The sequence below is a fragment of the Delphinapterus leucas genome, chromosome X (assembly GCF_059928025.1).
Source record: "Delphinapterus leucas isolate spDelLeu-1000000601 "Yukka" chromosome X, BTC_Dleu_Yukka2, whole genome shotgun sequence".
NCBI classification, from domain to species: Eukaryota; Metazoa; Chordata; class Mammalia; order Artiodactyla; family Monodontidae; genus Delphinapterus; species Delphinapterus leucas.
The window spans coordinates 129928306-129954948 of record NC_143150.1 but is presented as its reverse complement, the minus strand read 5'-3'; the positions used below and the strand labels follow the sequence as shown (position 1 = coordinate 129954948).

Sequence of the window (26643 nt, the reverse complement as noted above, 5' to 3'; positions counted from 1 at the left end):
CAGAGGAAAACTAGTACACAAAGGGGCGTCTCATCAAGATGCTGTAGTAAGTGCGTGCTCACGTGCCCATCTAGGGGCCCCAAATCCCAACGCAGGGCTTCGTAGTGAATTCTTGCACTTTTCACATGTGCTGGGAGTAGGAGGGCTTTTATACAGGACGTACATTTTAAGACTTCCATACATATTCCCAGATTCTGCCGCCACCTACGCATCTGCACATAGTCAATCACCAGGACTTCTAAAAACTGTGATACAATAATAGAACATTTCCTCCTTTGCCAATTAGCTTGTCAGCAGTTACTTTAATATCTAAAATATTTTAACGGTTTCTTTCATCTCGGCAGAAAGTCTTTTCACCCAGGGGGCTGTGACTCAAACATGTACTTCAGCCCAGAGGCGAAACTATTTCACTTACTATCCCATATTTTTGTGATTTTGAGATTTGGGTCTTTGTGACTGTGGATCACAGGCCTGGAATGAACATTCTAACCAAACGCTTGAATGTAAAGTGTTGAGGAAGCAGGCAACATTCACCCCAAATGTTAGACATTCAGCCAGAGAGGCGACGAATCAAACCCTGACATTCTGGGAGACCGTGTTTTTATTACGAGCGGAAATATTCAGTGGGTAGTTGTTATCTCTACTCACGATACCTAAAACGCAGGAGTTTGACGTTGGCATTTCAGCAGTATAGAGCAATCGCCTTTGAGCACAAGTTTTCAGCTCTCTTAAACGGTACCACATTTTCAACACTTCACAAAGCATCCCACACACCAGCCACTGGAGGCAGACATGGATATTTTATTCTCCCTCAATAGAACGCTTAAACACATCCACTCCCTTCCATTCAAGGCTTTATGACCTAAGGCCATGCCTACGTCATTTAACCTGAACAGAGACGGGGAAAAATAAAGAAGTCCAGATTCACTTCCTTCAATTTGGTCATTTTTGTGGTACAGGCTTGTCCATTCCAGGCTCCTGTTACTGTCCTGAACATTTCACAGATCTTCCTCCACTTACAATGGGGCCATGTCCTTATCAAGCATCATAAATTGAAAATACTGTAAGTAGAAAGTGCATTGAATACACTTGACCTAGCAAACATCACAGACTAGCCCAGCCCACCCTACCTGTAGTCAGAACACTGGCAGTAGCCTAGAGCGGGGCAAAATCGTCTAACACAGAGCCTATTTTATTCTAAAGTGCTGAAGGCCTCATGTGATTTACTGAACAAACACCGTAGTGGAAGTGAGAAGCAGAACGGTTCTAAGTGTTAGGGACGTTCCCCCTGTGATCCCAGGCCGACGGGGAGCGGCCGCTGCCCAGCATCACGACGGAGGATGGGCTGCCTCTCACTAGCCCGGGAAAACACCAACGTTCTCAGTCTGAAGTACGGTTTCTACTGAATGAGTATCGCTTCCCCCCACCGTAAAGTCCAAACCCTGTACGTTGGGGAGCGTCTGTACTTGTTTCTGTTGACTAAGTTGATCCAACGCTGACACGGAGCCCAACGCATCTTGGGCCAAGAGCTGCCCCTGGAGAAGTGTGGGCTTCAAGTTCTGTGTCCGGGCATCTTCCTCAGAGTCTCCAACCCCGGGGCTCTTCGGGCACCCACCCCCACCCCGTTTACCACCCCAATCGTCGCCCAGGAGCCCGTCAGGCTGATCCTATTGTCTCTCCTTGTCAGGCAAGTGGAACGATTTGATCTGAAGAGTCTTGGGAGACGAGCGCCCACCCGTGAATGGCCACTGCCTTTAACGTAAAAGGAAACGATGAACTTGGTGCTCTGCTCCAACCTCGCAGACCCGGTCTGTTCAAAGAGGAACACATTTGGTGGCACTTCGGTTCTGGCATTAGGCCAGAAAAGCAGCACTACGGCCCAGGAACACATCCGTCTGCTTGTATGCAGGTGGACGCATACACTCTGCATGCACGTGAAGCCACTGATGGTGAGGGACACGGACGGTAAGCACTTCCCGAGAGCGGGAAGGATGAGGCCAAGAGAGTGATGCACACAGGTGTGTACTGATATGGGTCCAAGGGCATCACTGCCCAAGGGCAGTTAAGAAAAGGCCATATTATATCCCCATATATCCTAGTATATTATATTAGAAAGACCTCTAAGCTATATGCACAACAGAATATTTGGGATGACTCCACATTATGAGAAAAATACACTATATGTTCTGACAGTATATTGTATGTTCATACTAAAGGGTCTGGAAGAACACAGACCCGATATGGTTATTACTCCAGAAAGGTGAATTTTTTTTTTTTTTTTGTGGTACGCGGGCCTCTCACTGTTGTGGCCTCTCCTGTTGCGGCCTCTCCTGTTGCGTAGCACAGGCTCCGGATGCGCAGGCTCAGTGGCCATGGCTCATGGGCCCAGCTGCTCCGCGGCTTGTGGGATCTTCCCTGACCGGGACACGAACCCGTGTCCTCTGCATCGGCAGGCGGACTCTCAACCACTGCGCCACCAGGGAAGCCCAATATATCTTGTATTTTTAAAACGTAATGACTTTTCTACAGCGTTTTTCTTCAAACATAAAGTGTTTTTTCCCCCCATTTTATTGAAGATGAAATGGGAATTCTTTTTTTTTTTTTTTTTTTTTGAAGTACGCGGGCCTCTCACTGCTGTGGCCTCTCCCGCTGCGGAGCACAGGCTCCGGACGCACAGGCTCAGCGGCCATGGCTCACGGGCCCAGCCGCTCCGCAGCATGTGGGATCTTCCCGGACCGGGGCACGAACCCGCCTCCCCCGCAGCGGCAGGCGGACTCTCCAACCACTGCGCCACCAGGGAAGCCTGAAAGGTGAAAATTTGAAAGAAGGACCGGGACGAAGGATGAGGAGACAGTGATTTCCGATGTACATTTGCATTTCTGTATTTTTTGCACTTTTTGTCATTAAAAACAAATATTTAAACACTGTCTTAAAACCTATTTGTATTTTACCTGTTTTTAAACTATAACTACTAGGAAACACTAATTGAAAAAGTGGGCAAAGAAGATGAAGCAACAATTGATGAAGGAACTGTGGTCGATAACACCAGAAAATCAAAGAAATGCATATTTAAACGATGAAAATGTAAAAAGTAAAATCTATGAAGATTACAAGAGTGGTTTTTTTTGAGTTTGAATATTTTATTCTATTGAAGTATAGTTGATTTACAATATTTTATTAGTTTCAGGTATACAACATAGTGATTTGATATTTTTATAGATTATATTCCATATAAAGTTATTATAAAATATTGGCTCTATTCCCTGTGCTGTGCAATATATCCTTGTAGCTTATTTATTTTATACACAGTAGTTTACACCACTTAATCCCCTACCCTTATTTTGTCCCTCCCCCTTCCCTCTAAGAGTGTTTTTGATTGGGGTCCCAAAGGTTGTCAGGGTGTCAGGCATGGCTACAGGGATTTCTATACCTTACTGGGAAAAGCATAAATTGGCAAAACTGAAAGAGAAATACTGCAGCAAAGAAATCATACAGTTATGTACACCCTTGAACTCAGAAACTCAACCTCTAGAAATTTATCGGAACGAGATAAACACAGATATAAAGAATCATGTGACTACAAGGTGATTGTAGCAGAATTGTCAACACCTTAAATGTCCAATGAAGTGAAAGAGGTATGAAAAACTTTGCAATATTCACAGGTGGAGGGACGTCTGGCCAATGACAGCGACAGTAGAGGGTATTCGAAGTGTACAGAAAGATGGGAATGATATATAAAAGACTCAAAAAACCCAAAACCCACAAAGCAGTTTTACATAATGATGCCATTTTGTGGGGAAAAGAAAAAAAAATTCTCCAGGTCTTGCTACATTGAAGCGAGTATGGGAAATGTGTACGTCGATCATTCCAGGGGCAGGATCACAGCTCATCTCCACTGTGTTCTTTAGCCTTACGGTTGTCTTCTAACTTTAAAAAGAACACGTACTAATCTGATGCTTTGAAACGGAGATGATATTTTAAGAGTTGCATCACACAGACTTGGTCTAAAGTCAGCACACCCAACAGGGCAGAGTTGAGACCAGGGTGGCCTCGGATGGGAACGGACATACACCACACAGAGTTATCCCATTTTGTCTCTAAGGTAGACCCCAAATCTACTAGTCTAAACAGTAGCCACTTTACTGAGCTTTCAAAAACGTTAGCTCATTCTAATTGAATGTAACCCAGTGAAAATTGTAGACCGTACCATTCTTTTTTTTTTTTTTATAAAGCAGGTTCTTATTAGTCATCCATTTTATACACATCAGTGTATACATGTCAATCCCAATCCCCCAATTCATCACAAGCCACCACTCCCACCCCCCCGCCACTTTCCCCCCTTGGTGTCCATACGTTTGTTCTCTACATCTGTGTCTCTATTTCTGCCCTGCAAACTGGTTCATCTGTACCATTTTTCTAGGTTCCACATATATGCATTAATATACGATATTTGTTTTTCTCTTTCTGATTTGCTTCACTCTGTATGACAGTCTCTAGGTCCACCCACGTCTCAACAAATGACCCCATTTTGTCCCTTTTTATGGCTGAGTAATATTCCATTGTATATATGTACCATGTCTTCTTTATCCATTCGTCTGTCGATGGGCATATAGGTTACTTCCATGACCTGGCTATTGTAAATAGTGCTGCAATGAACATTGGGGTGCATGTGTCTTTTCGAATTATGGTTTTCTCTGGGTATAGGCCCAGTAGTGGGATTGCTGGGTCATATGGTAATTCTATTTTTAGTTTTTTAAGGAACCTCCATGCTGTTCTCCATAGTGGCTGTGTCAATTTACATTCCCACCAACAGTGCAAGAGGGTTCCCTTTTCTTGACACCCTCTCCAGCATTTGTTGTTTGTACATTTTCTGATGAAGCCCATTCTAGCTGGTGTGAGGTGATACCTCATTGTAGTTTTGATTTGCATTTCTCTAATAATTAGTGATGGTGAGCATCTTTTCATGTATTTGTTGGCCATCTGTATGTCTTCTTTGGAGAAATGTCTATTTAGGTCTTCTGCCCATTTTTGGATTGGGTTGTTTGTTTTTTTAATATCAAGCTGCATGAGCTGTTTATATATTTTGGAGATTAATCCTTTGTCCGTTGATCCGTTTGCAAATATTTTCTCCCATTCTGAGGGTTGTCTTTTCGTCTTACGGTTTCCTTTGCTGTGCAAAAGTTTTGAAGTTTCATTAGGTCCATTTGTTTATTTTTGTTTTTATTTCCATTACTCTAGGAGGTGGATCAAAAAAGATCTTGCTGTGATTTATGTCAAACAGTGTTCTTCCTCTGTTTTCCTCTAAGAGTTTTATAGTGTCCCATCTTATATTTAGGTCTCTAATCCATTTTGAGTTTATTTTTCTGTACAGTGTTAGGGAGTGTTCTAATTTCATTCTTTTACATGTAGCTGTCCAGTTTTCCCAGCACCACTTATTGAAGAGACTGTCTTTTCTCCATTGTATATCCTTGCCTCCTTTGTCATAGATTAGTTGACCATAGGTGCATGGGTTTACCTCTGGGCTCTCTATCTTGTTCCATTGATCTATGTTTCTGTTTTTGTGCCAGTACCATATTGTCTTCATTACTGTAGCTTTGTAGTATACTCTGAAGTCAGGGAGTCTGATTCCTCCAGCTCCGTTTTTTTCTCTCACGACTGCTTTGGCTATTCGGGGTCTTTTGTGTCTCCATACAAATTTTAAGATTTTTTGTTCTAGTTCCATAAAAAATGCCGTTGGTAGTTTGATAGGGATTGCACTGAATTTGTAGATTGCTTTGGGTAGTATAGTCATTTTCACAATATTGATTCCTCCAATCCAAGGACATGGTATAGCTCTCCATCTGTTGGTATCATCTTTAATTTCTTTCATCAGTGTCTTATAGTTTTCTGCATACAGGTCTTTTGTCTCCCTAGGTAGGTTTATTCCTAGGTATTTTATTCTTTTTGTTTTAATGGTAAATGGGAGTGTTTCCTTAATTTCTCTTTCAGATTTTTCATCATTAGTGTATAGTAATGCAAGAGATTTCTGTGCATTAATTTTGTATCCTGCAACTTTACCAAATTCATTGATTAGCTCTAGTAGTTTTCTGGTGGCATCTTTAGGATTCTCTATGTATAGTATCATGTCATCTGCAAACAGTGACAGTTTTACTTCTTCTTTTCCAATTTGTATCCCTTTTATTTCTTCTCTTCTCTGACTGCCGAGGCTAGGACTTCCAAAACTATGTTGAATAATAGTGGCGAGAGTGGACATCCTTGTCTTTTTCCTGATGTTAGAGGAAATGCTTTCAGTTTTTCACCATTTAGAACGATGTTTGCTGTGGGTTTGTTGTATATGGCCTTCATTATGTTGAGTAGGTTCCCTCTATGCCCACTTTCTGGAGACTTTTCACCATAAATGGGTGTTGAATTTTGTCAAAAGCTTTCTCTGCATCTATTGAGATTTTCATATGGTTTTTATTCTTCAGTTTGTTAATATGGTGTATCACATTGATTGATTTGCATATATTGAAGAATCCTTTCATCCCTGGGATAAATTCCACTTGATTGTGGTGTATGATCCTTTTAATGTGTTGCTGGATTCTGTTTGCTAGTATTTTGTTGAGGATTTTTGCATCTATATTCATCAGTGAAATTGTAGACCGTAACATTCTTAATGGGACAGTGGTTAAGGTTACAGAAAAGTGCTAAGATGTGGGCGATCCTATTTGTCCTTCAAATAGAACAGGACCCCAAGCACAATACTCTCCTTTAGACTTTCACATGATGCTGGCTTTCATGGCCAGCCTCTTCGAAGGAAAAGGAGGAAAATTAGAGCGTGCATGACTCCCTGCCCTCCACGCTTCTGTGACTCCCAGTCGCAGGGAAAACAAAGGAAGGGGTCCCAGATGGAGCAACACCCTTTCTCCTAGCACACAAAAGGACTATTTTTACATTGACTCAGGAGAGAACGTGCATAAAAATTTAGCCTTTGGATCTGCTAGCTATCTGCAGGCTTTAGGAAAGGGGAGTAAAGGACTGCATTTCTCCATCAGTGTTTGAATGAGGGTCCTGATGTTATGCCAATATCTTGGTCTTAGAACAAACCTCCTCGGAGGCTCTGAGATGATGAAGAAGCCAGAGGGTGGGGAAACTGGTCTTCCCACCCCAGGGTCACACTCCCAAGGACCCACCCTGGTCTCCTTTGCTCCCTCCTCATTTCATGGGTGGAGGTGGCTGACATGCCATCTTTCATATTTTGGAGTGAAGCTTCTCAAACTTTAATGCACCCACAAACCCACCAGGGGTCTTCTTAAAATGACAGATTCTGCAGGTCTGGGGTGGGACCTGAGACTAGGTTTCCTACCAGCTTCCACATAAACCAATGCTGCTGGTCCCAGACCACGCCCAAATGGGAAGGTGTCCAATAACGTAAGAGGAAAAAGTAATATTTTCTTGCCTATGAGAATTTTCCGTAGTTTCATATGTTCAATTCATGCACGATTTCTGCATGTAGTCACTTTTTTATCCCAGAATGTAGACTGGGTGATTCCAACAGAATGAAATGTCCCTGAAATCAGTAAAACAGTAAAGAAATAGATGTTCCAGGGCGTTGGAATCCATCAGTCTGGAAGCTGAGGAAACTGTCTAATTTCATGGAAACGGAAACAACTAGGCTGTCATCACGCCCTCTGAGGACACAGGACAAAAATATGATTTAAGACCACAGTTATGATGAGCCAGCTTGGCGTTAGGAATGGAGGCACATAATATTGGCATTTCCTGGGTCAATCCTTTATCATTGCATAGAAGCAAAACACTGAGACATTAAGTCAACGTATAACAGCAAGATATAACAGGAAAGTGTAAAACAAAAGCCATTCTTTCTATATATATGCATACATCAACAACCCAGCAGAAAGAGGTCCCTTCATCTGACTCACTCAACATAATGGACATTCAGAATTGTTCCGCTCGTCAATTTCCATGAGACCTCCACTCGCACCAAACTATTTGGTGAATTTTTTTCTGCAGACTTTATCAAAGATACAATAAGGGATGTGGAGGGGGTTACAGTTCACACGTGTCACAGCTTATAATCCTCCAGAACTTTACTGCCTTGTGTGTCTTTTAAAGTTTGCTCTCTCCTGTCCACGCTCCTTTGATGATCTGCACCCTCTCAACGAAGCAAGGCCACCACACACATATGCCCTAGCAAACTCCATGCTCCGTAAAACCAAAGGGTGCTGCTCCCCTTCATGTGGCTATTTATCAACCACGAACTGTTTTTCTTGTGTGTACGTGTGACGGTTAATGTTACGTGTCAACTTGACTGGGCCAAGGGATGCCCCGAGAGCTGGTAAAACATTATTTCTGAGTGTGTCTGTGAGGTTGTTCTGGAGGAGATTAAGCATTCAAGTGAGAAGACTGGGTAAAGAAGATCCACTATCAATCACCGGTGTGGGTGGGCATCATCTAATCCACTGAGGGCCTGAACAGAACAAAAAGGCAGAGGAAGGGTAATTCCCTCACCACCTCTTCCTGTGCTGGCATGTCCATCTTTCCCTGCCCTCAGATTTCGAAGCTCCCGACTCTTGGGCCGTGGGGCTGTGGGACTCACACCAATAGCTTTCCAGATATCAGGCCTTTGGCCTCAGGTTAAGGGTTAAACCACTGGCTGTCCTGGTTCTCAGGCCTGAGCTACGCCACCAGCCTTCCTGGTTCTCCAACTTGCAGACAGCAGGTAGCAGGACTTCTCGGTCTCCTTAACAACGCGAGCCAATTCCTATAACAAATCTCCTCTGACGTCTATCTATCTATATATCGTATTGGCTATGTTTCTTTGGAGAACCCTGGCTAATATGGTCGGTGAGGTCTCATCTCCCACCCCAAGCTGCTAATAGCTTGCAGGAGTCTCCCTACAAGGATCCTATAAAGCAAAATTTTCTTTCATGTATTTTTTGTTTACAGAAATTGCTTTCTGTTCCCCTTAGGGTAATGTCAAACTCCATGAATTAGTTGTCTACATACCAATGATCTGCAAACTTTAACAGTCTAACACAACGCATACTTATTATCTTATAATTTCACTGGGACAGAGCTCTGGTCGTGGGGTAGCTAGATCTTCTGCTTCAGGATCTTTCATGAGGCTGCAATCAAGGTGCTGGCCAGGGCTGGGATCTTATCTGAAGGCTCCAGTGGGGAAGGATCCACTTCTAAGCTCACTCACATGCTGTTGGGAGGACGTAGTTCCTCACGGGCTGCTGGCCAGAGTTAGACTTGCCATTTGGAACCTTGCCGTGTCTCAACACAGACACTTTTTTCCAAGAGAAAGAGTCTGCTGCAGGATGGAGTCCCAGTTTTATACCCTAATCACTAAAGTGATTTCGCATCCTTTGCCATATTTATTTGTCAGACATTATTCTGAGTGTTTCTGGGAGGATGTTTTTGGATGAGATTAACAGTTAAACAGGCAGATTGAGTGAAGCCGATTGCCCTCCCTAATGTGGGTGGGCCTCGTCTGATCAGGTGAAGGCCTGAATAGCTCCAAAAGGCTGACTTCCCCCCTGTAAGAAGGGAAGTCATGCCTAACTTCAATCATACCTTCTGTATTAACACTCACTAAAAATGCCAGGACATTCCGGCTGCCCTTGATTTACTAGAGAAGAAAAGGTTTGAAGCACCAGTAACTGGGAAGTATTTGGATTCCCTGTGGGAGAGGATACATCTCAAAACAGAAACCTGAACACAATTACACTCTTAGTGAGTATGATATACAGGAGGTATGGCTGGAGTCATCCTGGAATCATACTGCTCGATTGGGGTTTTATTCACGCACCCGGTGGCCTCATCTCTTCTTCTGTTGGGTGTGGCCACGGAAATGCCCATTGTTGAGAACTTAGAATCTCAAGGGGAGTAGAGTGATGTATGTGCTCAGCAGTAGAGTTATGTGTACAGCCCCCGCTGAATTAGGAGCAATCTTGCTTTCCTGAATACTTTTCTCCTTGGCTTGTATTTTTAAGTCAATGTTTTGTTTTGGAATGATTTTAGATTTACGGAAAAGTTGTAAAGATAGCAGGGAGATTTCCCATACATCCTTCACCCATTTACCCTATGGTTAACATTTCACATAACCATGGCACGCTGGTCAAACCAGGAAACCGACCATAGGACATCACTGTTCACTTCAGACTTTACGAGGACTTTCCCAGTTTTTTCCAACAGTGATGTGTTTCTGTTCGAGGACACTACGCTGCGTTTTGTTATCATGCCTTAGTCTCCTTTGCACTGTGACAGTGTCTCAGAGTTTCCTTGTTCTTCATGATCTTGACAGATATTTTTTAGAATGTCCCTCAATCTGAGCGTGTCTGATGCTCTTCTGAATATTAAACAGGAGCTATGGGTTTTGGGGAATAAATCCTCAGAGTTGAGGCACCCCTTCCCATTGCGTCATATCATGATTTCCACATGACTCACCAGGGACGACATAAACCATGATCAGCTGGTAAAGATAATTAGTGTCTGTCGAGTTTCTCCACTGTTAATCACTCCATGTTTAGTGCAATCACGGGATTTTAAAAAAATGCATTCGTTTTCAAAATGCCTAAAGTCATGGCTATTTCTTACTTCTACGGAGTTTCTTTTTTCTATTTTCAATTTATTTCTAATTCAATTTCATCTTTGTTGTTTCCTTTCAGAAAAAAAATAAAAGTTCTTAAACACCATATTCCTCATAGAATTCTGCTGAAACCTGGAGGCTATTCTTGGTTGGGATGAAAGGAGATCTGTCTTCTGAGCATCTCTAAGGTATGACGGAATGCCATAAATATTTTATATACGTTTCCTACTTACATTTCACAAGAGCCCTCTACATTAAATATAAACAGGCATTTTTTTTCAAATGAAGGAACCAATTTTCCCAAGGACCCAATTAAAGACAGAAAGTAATAAAACGGGTAGGAGAGAACCCAAATGCTTAAGCCAGAAGGTTTACGATCACCCACAAGCTGTTCAAATTTGACTCTTGCCCTTGTACTACATAGACTGCTCGCCCCCCCAAAAAAGAACAGGTCTATGCCCTACAGCATAAGCATTTCCTAAACATGAGTGCCTTGAATATATGCTCCTGCAGACCCCATGCTCCAAGTGGTCTCCCCAGATACCACTTGTCCTGCAAGCTTAGCTGAAGCCCACCTCCTCCGGTGAGCTCTCCCTGACTATGACACCCACAACAAAGTTTCCTCCTTGTGCTCAGTGTGCCCCCTCTAGCATTCAATGGCCCTGGATGACATCTGCCCTCCCCTGCTGCCAGCTTGTCAAACAGGGTCAGCTAACCCTGCACCATGCCTTGGGCAGGATACGAGTGCCAGTCCTGACGAGCAGTGCTTGTGTGCTAACAACCTCCTGGGAGAGCCCTCCAGCTTCCTGGCTGGAGCCCAGCATTGCACCCTGCTCAGCACACCCCAGCTCCTGGCTCAGCACACCCCAGCTCCCCTCCTGGGGCCTCCCCTTGCATTTGCCTATGTGCTCATGAAAAAGTTCGCCATCCGCAAAGTTAGAGGGGGCTTTCTTCAAGACTGCCATCACGTCTGATGCCAACCGCAAGCCCTGGTGGGTGCACGTCCCAACACCACTATCAGTTCAATAATTCGCAAGAAGGACTCACAGGACTCAAGGAGGCTGTTGTGCTCATGGTTATGGCTGACTACCAGCTAAGTGATACAGATGGAAGTCAGCCAAGGGGAAAGGCTTATAGGGAAGTGTCCAGGAATGCTGCAAACATGGTCCATCCAGAGTCACAGATGGGTTACATTCCCAGCCAACACGTATGGAGGACTGCCAACCAGGAAAGCCCACCTCAGACTGTGTCCAACTTTTAACTGTGGCTCCATCCCATAAGAGTGATTGACGGACCCCATGACTGAGCTCACATTCCAGCCACTCAGGATGTCAGGCTGATACGTACAACAAAGGCTCCCGCCCTATGTCACATGGTTAGGTGTTCTGGAATGGCTGGTCCCCCCTACCCTAAATCAGTTACACTATCCAGTGACCCAAGCCCCCCAGGCAGGCAAAGACGCCCTGTCAGGCAGGACATTCCAAGGGCTTAGAGCTCACCTCTCAGGAGATGAGGGGCAAAGGCCAGATCTGTTTCTGACCAAGATTAAATTCTTGACTACACAGTCTTGGAGACCTTCATCCTCCTTTTTGACTTTTACCTCTGCAAGCGTTTCTCACCATAACCAGAATATGTGGGCACACATACACCCAAATGTTGACAAGGATGTTTCCCCTGGTCCATGCTGGGATCGTAAGCAATTTTTTTAGTTTCTCATTTATACTTTTCTACTACATCCATATTGTCTTCAAGAATGGTTGCTTCTATCATTAGGTTTGGAAAACAAATTTTAATGAGGCTTTTTTCCACATGTTGCTCACCCAATTTGCTCACTATGTGCTCCATGATTTATCCCATCAGTGAGTCATTTATATAAAATAATATTTTCAGAGATTTATGCTTTTTTCCTTCTCTGAATGATGTGGAAATTAACTAAACAAAGATATGTTAAGGATAATTTAAAGTCTCCTCATTAATTAGAACAATGTATGTTTTAAAGTACAATCCCGTATATGGAAAACAGTAGAGGTTTCTCAAAAAACTAAAAATAGAACTATTATATGACCCAGTAATGCCACTCAGGGGTATTTATCTGAAAAAAAAATGAGTAAATGAATAAACGAATGAAAAATGGAATCACTAACTTGAAAAAAAAAACATGTACACCAATGTTCATAGCAGCACTATTTATAGTAACAATGAACTGGAAGCAACTTAAATGTCCATCACAGATGAATGGATAAAGAAGATGTGTTATACACACACAATGGAATACTACTCAGCCATATAAAGGAACAAAATTCTGCCATTTGCAGCAACATGGATAGATTTGGAGGGCATTACGCTAAGTGAAGTAAGTCAGACAGGGATAGAGAAATACCATATGATATCACTTATATGGGGAATCTAAAAAATACAACAAGCTAGTGAATATAACAACAACAACAAAAGCAGACTCACAAATATAGAGAACAAAACTAGTGATTACCAATGGGGAGAGGGAAGGGGGGGGCAAAATAGCAGAAGGGAATTAAGAGATACAAACTACTATGTATAAAATAACAAGCAACAAAAATATATTGTGCAACACAGAAATTTCTTTTTTTTTTTTTTTTTTTTTTTTTTGCAGTATGTGGGCCTCTCACTGCTGTGGCCTCTCCTGTTGCGGAGCACAGGCTTCGGACGCGCAGGCTCTGTAGCCATAGCTCACGGGCACAGCCGCTCCGCGGCATGTGGGATCTTCCCGGGCCAGGGCACGAACCTGTCTCCCCTGCATCGGCAGGCGGACTCTCAACCACTGCGCCACCAGGGAAGCCCAACACAGAAATCTCTTGCATTCCTATATACTAATGATGAAAAATCTGAAAGAGAAATTAAGGAAACACTCCCATTTACCACTGCAACAAAGAAAATAAAATACCTAGGAATAAACCTAACTAAGGAGACAAAAGACCTGTATGCAGAAAACTATAAGACACTGATGAAAGAAATTAAAGACGATACAAACAGATGGAGAGATAAACCATGTTCTTGGGTTGGAAGAATCAACATTGTGAAAATGACTATACGACCCAAAGCAATCTACAGATTCAATGCAATCCCTATCAAACTACCAACGGCTTTTTTTCACAGAACTGAAACAAAAAATTTCACTATTTGTATGGAAACACAAAAGTCCCGAATAGCCAAAGCAATCTTGAGGAAGAAAAACGGGGCTGGAGGAATCCGGCTCCCTGACTTCAGACCATACTACAAAGCTACAGTAATCAAGAGAGTATGGTACTGGCACAAAAACAGAAGTATAGATCAATGGAACAGGATAGAAAGCCCAGAGATAAACCCACGCATATATGGTCACCTTACCTTTGATAAAGGAGGCAAGAATATACAAGGGGGAAAAGACAGTCTCTTCAATAAGTCGTGCTGAGAAAACTGGACCGCTACATGTAAAGGAATGAAATTAGAACACTCCCTAACACCATACACAAAAATAAACTCAAAATGGATTAAAGACCTAAATGGAAGGCCAGACACTGTCAAACTCTTAGAGGAAAACATAGGCTGAACACTCTATGACATAAATCATAGCAAGATCCTTTTTGACCCACCTCTTAGAGAAATGGAAATAAAAACAAAAATAAATAAATGGGACCTAATGAAACTTAAAAGCTTTTGCACAGCAAAGGAAACCATAATCAAGACTAAAAGACAACCCTCAGAATGGGAGAAAATATTTGCAAATGAAGCAACTGACGAAGGAATCTCCAAAATATACAAGCAGCTCATGCAGCTCAATAGCAAAAGAACAAACAACCCAATCCAAAATGGGCAGAAGATCTGAATAGACATTTCTCCAAAGAAGATATACAGATTGCCAACAAACACATGAAAGGATGCTCAACGTCATTAATCATTAGAGGAATGCAAATCAAAACTACAATGAGGTATCACCTCACACCGGTCAGAATGGCCATCATCAAAAAATCTACAAACAGTAAATGCTGGAGAGGGTGTGGAGAAAAGGGGTGGGAAAAGGGGTGCACTGTTGGTGGCAATGTAAACTGATAAGCCACTATGGAGAACAGTATGGAGGTTCCTTACAAAACTAAAAACAGACCTACCATATGGCCCAGCAATCCCACTACTGGGCATATACCCTGAGAAAACCATAATTGAAAAAGAGTCATGTACCACAATGTTCATTGCAGGTCTATTTACAATAGCCAAGACATGGAAGCAACCTAAGTGTCCATCGACAGATGAATGGATAAAGAAGATGTGGCACATATATACAATGGAATATTACTCAGCCGTAAAAAGAAATGAAATTGAGTTATTTGTAGTGAGGTGGTGGGACCTAGAGTCTGTCATACAGAGTGAAGTAAGTCAGAAAGAGAAAAACAAATAGCATATGCTAATACATATATATTATGTATCAATATAATATAATATTGAATCTAAAAAAAATGGTTCTGAAGAACCTAGGGGCAGGAGAGGAATAAAGACGCAGACCTAGTAGAGAATGGCCTTGAGGACACGGGGAGGGGGAAGGGTAAGCTGGAATGAAGTGAGAGAGAGGCATGGACATATATACACTACCAAATGTAAAAGAGATAGCTAGTGGGAAGCAGCCGCATAGCACAGGGAGATCAGTTTGGTGCTCTGTGACCACCTAGAGGGGTGGGATAGGGAGGGTGGGACGGAGATGCAAGAGGGAAGAGATATGGGAACATATGTATATGTATAGCTGATTCACTTTGTTATAAAGCAGAAACTAACACACCATTGTAAAGCAATTATACTCCAATAGAGATGTTAAAAAAGAAAATAAAAAAGAGAGACATGAAATGAACAATCATTCAAACATACCAGGTGGGCTTTGAGAATTGATTTCAACATATATTGAAGCTCTTATAAAGAAACAAGTCAATAAATGCTACTTAATCTATTTCTCAATTTTAGTACCTGGTGATGCTGAGGTAGCATCAAAAATTCCTACTTCTACATTTTAATTTGATTTTCAATAATTATATTTTAAGATACCTATGCCATCATCATTACATGGTGTGTGCGGCAAAAAAATAGCTCAATAAATGTTTGTTAAATAAGTGTAGTAAACAAATAAATGATCTATGAGTAAAAATATATATATATATTGTTCAACAGAGGGAATATAGCCAAGACATTTTAAGTATAAATGGAATATAATCTTTAAAAATTGTGAATCGCTATGTTGTACACCTGAAACATATAATATTGTACATCAACTCTACCTCAGTAAAAAAATAATAAAGGACGATAACGTAAATGTACACAGGTAAACCACATAAGCATTTACAAGGTGCACAAATATACATATATATGTAAAAATAATTAAGACATAGCTGTAGACTTAGAAGCATTCTGTGGATTGTGTCACGTGTAAACATGTAAGACTCCTCAGCCAGCGTGGGAACGGGAGTACACTCCTTCCTGTCTTGCCTAAAGTTCCTTTCTGCCCACTCCATGCTGTCACTTCTTGGTACGGGATGCATTCTCAAGTGGGGACAAGAACACCCCTAAGGGGCAGAGATTGGTTCTTAGGACCACAACTCTTACTATTTTTATGTATAAAGCACAGACAGGCATGCAGCACGTGAACAGATACACAGTGTAACCGTGGTGTTAAAATTTCACGGGAGGGAAAGGGTACCATTAGAAAAGAAAACGTCTGAGAACTGGAAGCAACTCCTCCGTGCAGTCCTCCCGGATGCATTGGTCCTCAGTCTGGACTCCTGACTTGGCCCTCCCACTTCCTGAATTGGTTCAGGCATACCCACATGCACTGCAAAGTGGAATCGAGACTGTCCGCGTGGTGGTTATCTCCCCTCCAGCGTGACGTCCACCAAAGCGTCCTTCGAGTCATCTCTACGTTTCCAAGAAGACAGCCCTGCCTCTCTTACAGGGTAGGGGCTAAATAACCGTTTCATGACTAAATGAACAAACCAGCTCAGAAACAAAGGTTAAGGATAAAAACAAGTCACAAGGGGCACCGCCCCTACCTCTGTGCCTGTCCGGATGCCTGAGAGCAATACAGTGTTTGGTAGAAGCATTCTTCATGCTAAAAAGAATAAACATGCCCCCCGTAAATAATACAACAAGCAACTGCTTTTACACAGTGGAAACCTACTTCCAAGGAGTCCGAAACATGCTAAGAATTAATAAAACATTTTAAAATGTACTCTGTAATTTGAGTACAAAAAGGAAAATCGATTAATGATTCTGAAAGAGAGAACAAGTGGAGACAATTATTATAATTTTGCATGTATTGAGAACCTCTAACAGTCTCGATGCTGTCAGGCTCACAAAATCCATTCCCCAGGCTAGGGATCTGTAATTTTAACCACCGGTAGAGATGTCGCTTGCCATTGTTGGACCACTGTTTTAATTTGGCAGGGCCTGCTGCTGAGAGATTGAAAATAAAGTCAAATAAAATAGCACATACATTCTCATTAAGTTGCCTAATTCCATAAAATTGTGTTTGATTGAAATCCTATAGCCCCGTGTTGGAGTCTAGAAGAGCCTTCACACACAATAAACTCCAGGCACTCACAATCGTAGGTATTAATGTCCCGTAGTTCTGTCTCATTTTCAATCAGTCCTTCCCTTTGGGCTGCAGACAATTTGATAAAGTCCAGTGTTTGGATTAGATTCTATTATTTCTGCGACATGAACCTTTCTGCTACACAATGCAGTCACTTTGGAAAGTTCTTCTTTAGTTAAATGTGTCCCAGAGTGTACATCTAAGTGAGGACAGTCGTTCAAAGATGCAAACTTCTACGCCATGAATTTCTGCCAGTGGTAAAGTTTCCTTCAGTTTTGCCATGGCCGTTGCAAAGGGCTGTCTTGGTTTTGGTTTTTCCTTTTTCGAGTCCCATACAAGGTTGATATTTAGAGTGTTTAAAGTTTTCTTTATATGGTTATTGTTGGTCTCATTTTCTGAAAACTCCATCCCTAGTCCAACTCTATGTACATAGTTTCGTCTCTGACTGATAGGCAATGATGTCTCACCTCTGTCTTAATTCTTCATTCTGAGAATAAATGTTTGCACACCGATTGAGTTAGGAAGCATCTGACGTGCATTCAGCTACCCCCGGCAGGACAGACAGAAGACGTGGGTGCTGTGATCATCCCCAATTGACAGACCAGAGCTGGTGCTTCCGAGGAGGTTGAGCTGCAGGTACAGGCAGAGCAGACGTGGCCAGCTCAGACGTGGTCGCTGTCACCTGCAATGGAGAGCGTGTGCCACAGGGCAGCGGAGCCTCTGTTCCACACGGTCACTCGGGGATCCAAGTAGACACACTCCCTGCGGCTTCAAGGCACAGCCCGCAGGGTCCCCAAGGGTGTCAGTGCTGCCACCGGCTGCGAGGTACAGGAGGGAATTCTCCTGTTGGGTCTGGCACCCTTCACTTCTGCTCAGCTCGGCTTCTGCCTGGGAGGACGGGGTCACACGGGCACACTCCCTGCCAAGGAGGCTGGAAATGGGTGTACAGGACCGAACCGAGGCATCGTGGAGGACTGACTGTCGATGCTGATTGTCTGCCGCTGCCTGAATGCCCTTGGATAGATTTAACTGGAATGGATTTAACTAAATGGGTTAAACGGACCATTTCCTCATTGCAAACATTTCTTTTTTCTTTTCTTTTTTTTGTGGCCACACAGCATGCAGGATCTTAGTTCCCCGACCAGGGGTGGAACCTGGGACCTGGCAGTGAAAGCACAGAGTCCTGACCACTGGGCCGCCGGGGAATTCCTGCAAGCATTTCTTGAGAGAGGACAGGGCCGTCGCCGTGTTCAGGCCAATACTCTACCTGCCAGTGTTTGCTTTCCTCCAGCACCATCAGGCTCTTTGTCTCTTGAGAACAGGAGTGATCCCAAAGGGGTGAGCTGTTCAGTGAGAGGCTACGGTATAGGGCACATGGACAGAAGGAGCCACGTCAAGGGTGTACGCAGTTGGGGGAGAGGATGTTCATTTGCTTTTGCACAGGGTTCCCAGCACCAGAATCCTGGCGGCACTGCACCAGCCTAGGGACCCGCGCCTTGTAGTTACTTGTAAGTAGGTACCTACTGGGCCCCACCCAGTAAGAGTGGCGGCCCCTGTAGGTCATGAGAGACATTTAGAAGCGAGATAACCATCTGTCCACACACACACTCCCACACGAATGTCCACAGCAGCATGATTCACAACAGCCCAAACACAGAAACTAACCAAGGTCCATCAACTCATGAATGAATGAACAGGACGTGCTCCATCCCTACAAGGCGGGGGCACTATCTGATCACAAAAAGGAATGAAGTTGTGACGCCAGCTGCAACGGGGATGAGCCTCAGAAACAGGATGCCGAGTGAAAGAAGTCAGGCACTAAAGGCCACAGACTGTAGGAAATGCCCAGCAGTGGCAAATCCAGAGACACGGAGAGGAGACTGGTTATGCGTCGGGGGTGGGAGTGAGTGCTGATGGGGACCGGGTTGCTCTGGGGGAGAATGAAAACATCCTAAAATCGACTGTGGTGATGGATGCACAGCTCTGTGAATCTGCTCAAAACTACCGCGTTGTAGAGTTTATGTGTGTGAACTGCATGCTGTGGGGATTACGTGCCAATGAAGCTGTTATAAAGACAAGCAATGAAGTGCCTGATGGGGGCGTGCAGTGAGCTTGTCCCAGTGGGGCACTTCTTCCTGGAGACTCCTGGATGCCCTGGGATTCCCACAGCAGCCTCCACCAGCAAAGTGGCCGTCTCCTGACCGTGACACAATGGCATTCCCTGAGACAGGATTACACACAACATTCCCCTGTACACCCTCAGCTGCTTCCTTCACATGCCAAGTGCACAGATCCAGCACACCCAAGGGGCTGAGAATTTCTATCGATGTTCCCACCAAGATCCCTACACAGGGTTCACCCAAGACAGTGTTTGTTTTAGAGCGCAAAACCTTTTATTTGTTTATTTTTGCTTCTGCTGAGGTTTAGTACCTTTTTTTGTTGTTGTTGGAGTGTAGTTGATTTACAACCTTGTGTTAGTTTCAGGTGTACAGCACAGTGATTCACTTATACATATCTGTATCTGTATAGATATAGATATTCTTTTTCATATTCTTTTCCATTATGGTTTATCTCAAAATACTGAATATAGTTCCCGGTGCTATATAGTAGGACCTTGTTGTTTATCCATTCTCTATATAAGAGTCTGCATCTGTTAACCCCAAACTCTCAATCTATCCCTCCCCTTCCCCCTCCCCCTTGGCAACCACAAGCCTGTTCTCTACATCTGTGAGTCTGTTTCTGTTTCATAGATAAGTTCATTTGTGTCATATTTTAGATTCCACATATAAGTGACATCATATGGTATTTGTCTTTCTCTTTCTGACTCACTTCACTTAGTATGATAACCTTACTCTAGGTCCATCCATGTTGCTGTAAATGGCATTATTTCATTCCTTTTTTTATGGCTGAGTGGTATTCCATTGTGTGTGTGTGTGTGTGTGTGTGTGTGTGTGTGTGTGTGTGTGTGTATCACATCTTCTTCATCCAGTCATCTGTCGATGGACACTCAGGTTGTTTCCATGTACCCAAGACAATGTTGAACTTTACCCAAACCCTGTGCTCCTGGAAAACAGGGAAGGTTAAGGAATTGCCCCATCCTCTGTGTCCTGGAAAACTGCTGACTACAAAGAACTTCCTTCCCCACCTGAGTTAGACAGAACTCACAGATGTTCCCTTTGGGCACCCAGGACAAGGCCCGACACAGACCCTCCAGATTCCCATCCTCTGTCTCATAAATGATGTCCTGAGTGGTTTGTCCCCACAGATGAACTGGAACGAAATGCTTGTGAACCAAACTTGGGTTCAGCCTCTCCCTTTGCCCCCCAGGACCTTGAACTTTGGCCCACCCTCAGTCTGAGCCAGCAGCCTCTCATCCCAGCACAGGGTGCTCTTAGGAAAATATTCTCTGGTCTACATTGGATCATGCCACCGTTTCACCCCACTTCCCTTTGCCTAGTTCTTTCTAGACTACAGGTCAAGGGAATCAACTTTGCTCCTCCTATAAAAAAAGAGGATCCCCTTCTGCTAACTGTTGCTTGCTGACCTTATAGATAGAATGTTGTCCCAAATGCAATAGCCCCCCGCCCCTAATGCCAGTCTCTTTCCCTCCTTCCAAGAATCCTTTTTGAATAAAAGTCTCTCCTTACTAAGTCCGGATGTGTTTCCTTCTTTTGTTCTGACAAGCACAACCCGTGTGGGACTTTTAGGGTTAAATTCACAAAGGGTTCCTCCCAACGTCATTGCAAGTTCCGACCCTGGCGTGCTTTTTCTCAACCCTGATGGAATCGATCTGTCAATATGTCTCCTTGCTTCATCTGCTGGCATCCCGTCAACCTTTCTGTTTTCTTTTAACGAGCTGAATGACCCCCCGATAAACAGATTCTCAAAACATAGTAATGCTTGCACAAGTTGTTTAACGTGGAGCTTTTGGAAGAAGGCAAGGGTGCTTTCTGGTAGTGACGGGGCTGACAGCGTGTAATGAGCACTGTGGCCACCTGTAACCACAGTGGATCACAGAGGACACATCCTGGGCTCTCGCATCCCCGCTGAGCAGGGCGTGTAGGGAACCATGTTCCCTCGGAGTTGGACTCTTCTCTTGGGCCTTTCTTCTCCTTCACCAGCTGATCTGTGCCCAGAACTCCTCCTTGCTGGCTGAGTTACTTTTTATTTGGCACTGTCTTGAAACAGTGAGTGTCTATCAGTGCATTTGTAGCCAGTGGCACCCTGGCCACTGCTGAGAGATGTACCAGGAATCTGTTTCATCACACGGACAGCTGGAAGGGGAGACGGGGTGGCTGGGAGGTGAGGACGAATTCCTTGGGCAGGGCACAGCCCCTCCCTGCTCAGAGCTGGAGGTGAGGAGTGATTTTCCACCACACAGGGGCGAGGAGGGGCCAGGAGCCCCCGTATGGTGCGTGGAAATGTTCCCTCAGGGAAGTCATCTGGGCTGTTGGTTTTGATCCCTTCACGCTGGACATTTTGTGGGCTGTTCTGAAGAAAGAAACAGGTTCTACAGCCATCACTTCAGTCTCCTGGAAGCTGATTCCATGCATGAGGGAGGAATGGAGTACTTGGTGATGGTTGGCCAGGTTCTTCATCCGTCCTATTTTCCTCCGAAGAAAATGCAATTGTTCCCACCATGCAGGGATACGTGACTGGCATTAGCACGCCTGCTCTGGTACTCTCCCGAGAGCTGTGCTCCAGGACGTGGACGGGGGACCTACATCTATATTACAGGCAACGGACAGCTTTATTGACTAGGCAGGTGCTTTCAGACAAAGTCTTTTGCATAACATGAAGAGCAAGTTACTCTTTTCAAATGACCGTAATACTCTTAGTCAAAACCTCTTTCAATTGAAATGGCATTAGCATACATCTTATTTTCTGGAAAATGTATTGGAAACTGCATGAGAAAGGCACATTCTATATGTTTTCTGGAGAACTAAGCTATTGGATAAAGAGGAAAACCAACTTGTTATGCAAAGACCTGATTCCCCACTTTGGGGGATTCAATGACTCAATTGAAGAAATGGGTCTGGGGCTCCTCTGTGTTTAGAATGAGGCACTGTTCAAGTAGCCCAGGATACAATGTTGAATAAGACACGGTCCCATCCCCCAAGACATTTCTAACCCGCTTTTACAAACATTCCAGTCAAGAATTCCCAACTGCCATGCAACTTTTTGTTTTTGTTTTTGTTTTTCCTCATAATACCATGCAATTTTAGGGCCTGGATCTGAAAACACTGACAAGAAACAATGAAAAGAAAACAGTGACATCTACTTGGACCCAGACAGTAGTCCAAAGAATCATAAGCTAAATAACTTTGTCCTCTGTGTGATGTTTTCTTGATTATTTAAAAAACCAGGAGTCGATGCATGTTTTTTGCACTAAATGGTCACAACCCAAGACTCTCTTCTTTGATTTAAGGCTCTTTGGGGTCACTGAAGTGTCATTTGGAAAACTGCTTCCTGACGCATAATGTTATGGTAATGACACCCTAAAGCCCGTGTAAGGGCTCTGCCAAGAGAGCTATCGATTTATCTCCTTCCCAGTATTGTTTTAAAACAAGAGGCAGCTGGGGGTCAAGAGAGAGACTCTGGGTTATAAGAGGCTTAATGCAACCCTAGGAATTTTTTTGTTTGTTTTACACACTTGAGGGGAGAAAGGTTGTCCATAAATAATCATTTACAGAAACAATTCGAGAGACGCAGAAAAGACACATTTGTCTTCCATCTGAGCCTAGGATTATACCCTATGTAACAATGTAGGTGAGGGAAAGAGTAGAAAGTGCTGGAGTATCGGGGTTATAGCGAGAATCCAAGAGACCTGGATCAAAGCCCAGCTGTGCCACTCACTGATTATATCCATTTGGGTTATAAATTGGAATTTTTTGAACTTAGTCACCTCACATAAAGCAAAATTACCTGCCTCAAAGATAGCTGTGAGGATTCAACATAATATCGCATGCAAAGGCCAAGGAACAAAGCCTGGTACGTAGTATAAACTCAGTAAACTGTAGAGATCATTGCTACTGTTACCGTTGTATAGGAGTTCGACACAAAGTATTTACGCATGAGGTGCTGGGTAAGGTGCTTGCTCTCAGTACTTGAGATGGCATGGGTGGTGTGGGTGGTGTGATGTGATCGTTAATTTTATGTATCAATTGACTAGGCTATGGGGCCCAGTCATTTAAATGTTAGTCCACATGTGGTTTTTTTTAGATGTGACTACATTGAAATTAGCAGACTCTGAGTAAAGCAGATTACGCTCCCATAATGTGGTTGGACAGGGGATGGTGGGATGGTGGGTGGGTCGTATCTAATCAGGCGAGGGCCTTAAAAGCAAAGATGAAAGTTTCCCAAAGAAGAAGCAATTCCCTCTCAAGGCTGCCACATAGAATCTCTGCCTGAATTTCCAGCTTTCCGGCCCACCCTGCAGATACCAGACCTGCCAGCTGCCACCATCACATGAGCCAACTCCTTAAAATAAACCTCCTGATGGATACATAGATACAAATGGATACATAGATACAAATGGATACATAGATACAAGTACATCTATCTACAGTTACAGATGTAACTACAGACAGATAGGTATCGCTGTCCCTACTACCTATCGATAGCTACATCTACACCTATCTATCTACAGAGACAAAGATGCAGCTAGCTAGCTAGATAGATGAATACAACAGATCTTCATCTATACAACAGCTAACTGTAATTCTGTTGAATCTGTCCATCTATCTATCTGTCTGTCTCTTTATCAAAATCCGCCTCCACCTCTCTCTATAGCAATAGATTTAGCTATAGCTAGATAGACACAAATTCCCTGATCTCTACATCTGTATCTATAGGGATCCTCTTGGCTCTGTTTCTCTGGAGAACTTGACTAATTCAGGCTGGGAGACTGACAAGTAAATAGACAATGTGAATGCTCTGTGGTAGGTCTCAGCACAGCACAAGGTGCTACGGGAATGTACAGAACAAGATTGCTCTTTTTGAAGCCCGGATTGAATAAGCTGCCCGAGAAGACAGTTGAAAATGAGAACAACCTTTAGTGGGTGGACACAAGGGTCGGAACCCCCAAGGACACAGATGAGGGACAACTAGAGGATTAAGAAGAGAAAACAGTGTGATGTGAAGAGGGCATGGAAGCCCAGGGGGAGAGCTCTCCGAAGGGCAGTTTTCATCCTATGGGAATACCACAGGGAGTGTAAGTTAGAGACTGGGAGGTTTGCATCTGGGATTTCAGGAGGGTCTTGGCACTGCATGAAACTTAGATGCAAGGCATGGCCATGGAGGTGGCTAGAGGGGAATGATGGAGAAGATCCTGTGGGTGAGAAGGGCAAGAGCTCAGTGAGTGCCGTTCCCCGGAGGTGCTCAGGGCAAAGATAAGCGGCCACCCAGCGGGGAGCAGTGCAGGGTAGCGGCAGCCTCAGGGAAGGGCGGATGGTGGAAGAGACGGCGGGTGAACAGGCTGAGAGAGTGGAGGTCCTCAGTGTAAAGGTAAATGTCCTGGAGATGGGAGAGCAGCGAAAGGCTGGGTCAGGAGCCAGGGCGGAGGGGCCGGAGCTCAGGAGACACAGGCAGGCGCAATGACCAGATGGGCCCAGCTGTCCGGGGCTTCTCAGGAAGTCCTGGTCCACTGGCCTCAGCCTCAGACGCATGCTGGAACCACCCGGGGAGCTTTTCAGATATTGCTGCCAGGGCCCCACCCCAAACATGCTCTTGTTGCTAGCCTGTCTCCCTCCTTGATGATTTATGTGCCAAAGACTATCTTTCATCATCACCACAATTGTGCCCACGCATCCCCGCACTGGCTAACGCTGTTGACTCACTCCCAGGATCTACTGAGACCAGCAGCTCCACGGGTACATTGCCCTGTACACTGACTACGCTTCTTCAACCCCCGGCAGGGCTCCAACAGACAGCCTGGTCCTCAAAGCATCTGTGAAAAACCCCCTCCATGTGGACGTGGAGGGTGTGGACGCCTCCAAAATCACAGAAAGGTGAGATACCCGATTACCAACCAGCCAGCCACACACAGAAACTCCCCTGAAGGCACTTGCTCTTGAGGTGGGCATGGGCGCTGCACCTCATTTGTCCACAGATGGCCTGTGGACACCTCCCTCCTCGTGGAAGGGCAGTAGAAACTTCAGCATCAAGCCTTCAGAATGTAGATGCCAAAGTGTAAAGTGCAATTATCTAAGAAGAGAGGGCTTGGTGCAAAACATCGATCCACCTCCCCCAAGCCCACAGGGGTCACCGTCTCTTGGAAGCTGTATCAAGGGTGACTCTAACATGGTGAGAAACCAAGGGGGTATGAAAGAATGTCCCCACGGGAGGGAGGCCCATTCTAGGAACAAAGGCAGATCTCCCAGCTCTTTGGAACAGATATCTTTGCAAAAGCTAATTAGCCTCTAAACCCTACTCACAGCTAAGGCACACAATCTATTGCATCTGGTAACAGGAAAGGTATAATCATACTTTCCAAGCACAGAGTACTTTCGCCTGTTTAAGCAAATCTGAACGGAAAAAAATTATATCGTTTTACAAGTTTTTTACTAAACACCCGTAGCTCTAGACAACAGATTTTGACTTAAGTCAGCGATGAGCTCTGTTCATCCAACGTTTAGCCATATTGTCAAATCAGGTTTTGGAAGGTATGCTGCTATTTACAGGTAAAGGTGGATACAGCACTTACTTAGTGTCGTGGAACTCTGCAGAATGCAAGAAGGGACCTGCAAAGGGCCTCTTAAAATAAATATGTCCTTTTAGGCAGAAAATATCATTGTAGGGTCCCCCATGGGTAGGGGAGTGGGCAGTGCACAGAAGATGGGCTGACACTGCATTTGAGAGTGGAAAGAATACATCCAGCATGCAGAGTAGACGGGGCTTCTCCTACTGGGCCATACGTGCTGGGCCTCTTTGCATTCACCTTCTAAAATGAAACTTCCCCAGACAATAATTATTCATGTTTTCAAAGAAGAGAATAACCATTGCTCTCCTGGTGTCTCCAAACTCAGAATTTCAGGGTCTAATTTAGACGTACTCACTTAACAAGCCAAGCTTTTATCCATAAAATAAGACTAGAGGAAAAGAGAGAATGATTTTTATGATGGGTGGGGTCAATAGATGTCACAGAAACTTCTAGATGCAGCCCCAGTCTTGCACCCCTAGGGTCAAGGCTGCACCACCAACAAGATGGTGGTCCAAGTTCATGGGGCCACTTGGTGGCTCCATTTACATAGGTGCTGATCCTGGAGCTTTACACGGCAGCTCCTATATAATTCTGGACATTAATATGCTCAAGGCAACTTGAGAATAGCCCTTTTGAAGTAAGGTTCAGCATCACTGTCTCAGCTACTTCCTTGGGGAATTCTGAACGTGGGTTCCATTAAAAAAACAATACAGCAGCAAAGGGGCATCCTACCACTGCTTCTTTGGAGATTTCACTCCCACA

The 26643-nt window shown here is 44.1% G+C and overlaps 1 protein-coding gene across 1 annotated transcript in view; it reads right to left on the bottom strand.

Annotated features, from left to right (window-relative positions):
* The window catches only part of PUDP (pseudouridine 5'-phosphatase), a 371824-nt gene that overhangs the window by 220393 nt on the left and 124788 nt on the right, over positions 1 to 26643 (bottom strand). The window lies entirely within an intron of this gene.